This window comes from Saccoglossus kowalevskii, chromosome 15, assembly GCF_978046115.1.
Source record: "Saccoglossus kowalevskii chromosome 15, keSacKowa6.1, whole genome shotgun sequence".
NCBI lineage: Eukaryota > Metazoa > Hemichordata > Enteropneusta > Harrimaniidae > Saccoglossus > Saccoglossus kowalevskii.
This window is the reverse complement of record NC_140655.1, coordinates 31931586-31932959: the sequence shown is the minus strand read 5'-3', so window position 1 is coordinate 31932959 and position 1374 is coordinate 31931586.

The window sequence follows — 1374 nt, the reverse complement described above, 5'->3', positions numbered from 1 at the left end:
TTGCCGACTTCAGTTCTGATTTTTCTGCAATAAAATTTAGTATCCAATTTGGATGAAAGCTGCATATTCCAAGAAATTCTAGCAGTCTATTTATGCAAAGTTTATTGTTGAAAGTGCAAGATACCAATTGAGAATTTTCTTCTTTGGTGATCACAGGAGTTGGCACTAATAATACAAGTTCTTCAACACAAAAGGACCTGTTGAAACGCCTGCAGTACAGCCTCACATTTGTTAGAGTATGTAATTATAGATAAGCTTAAAGGGGAACCACTCAATATCATGGATTGCACCATGTACTCTTGGGTAATTAACTCCCCTCTGTTCACTAAGTAAATGAATTTTTAATTATACTCAAACTGATTGACAGACATTTTGCATACATTAGTTGCCATTTTAAACTCGTGATTTTTACTTGTTACGGCACGTTTCGACCGAAAACAACTTTTATACATCAAAAGCCCAACCAGACGAGTAATTGCTAGCGTACATATTGTGCCCTCGTAGAAATCTAAACATCATAAATGGCACATTTCCCGGAGCTCCCGCCACTATGCTTGGTTCGGATTAGCATACTAATTGCGGTGACCATCTTGTCCTTATTTATAGCATAGTTTCCCCTGGAAATAGATATATACACACACTTAGCGGTCTTTTGTTTCTCATTCACTCGCATACTAGACTAAATCAGATTATGGATAGATCACCAACACTGTTTACATGCAGGAGTTTACATCTGCAGAGACTGCTGGAAAATTATGGAAAACTAGACGGCTCAGGCCCATTTTAATTTGATACTGCAGTGTCCTTTAGAAGGAGTCTGTTTCTGAGGGACTACTTGGATTTAAGTTGAATGAAAAATCGCATTACTTCTATCATACCTAGCAGACCACCCAAGGAAACTGTAAACAGTCCAATGTGGTACATTTCTGTTGCAGAATTATTTCATCTTTATGCATCAGATCGGCATTTGAGTTTTCTCGCAAAGTCACAGACTATTCTCAAAAATCTCCATCCCAGCTCAGTTTGATTATATCAGAGCCAGAGATTGGTGATGTAGAACCAAAAACATCCATATACCAGGGGGTACATAAATGTATATGCCACAGATTCTCTCTACAACAAACACAGAAGGGTGACAAATATCAAAACAATTGACTGTCACTCTTTGGACAATTTTGACCATAAAATCTGTTGAATGGTACTTAAAATTTACTGATTAATATGCATAGTTTCAATCAAAAACTAATCATGCCTGCACATTATCCCAGAGCATCAATGCATCTGATGATTGGTTCTTAAGATATCAGCGAAACAGACACAGATGCACTAACCGCAAAGACTCTCATAGTGTGCTTCACACAGAGGAGTCAAAAA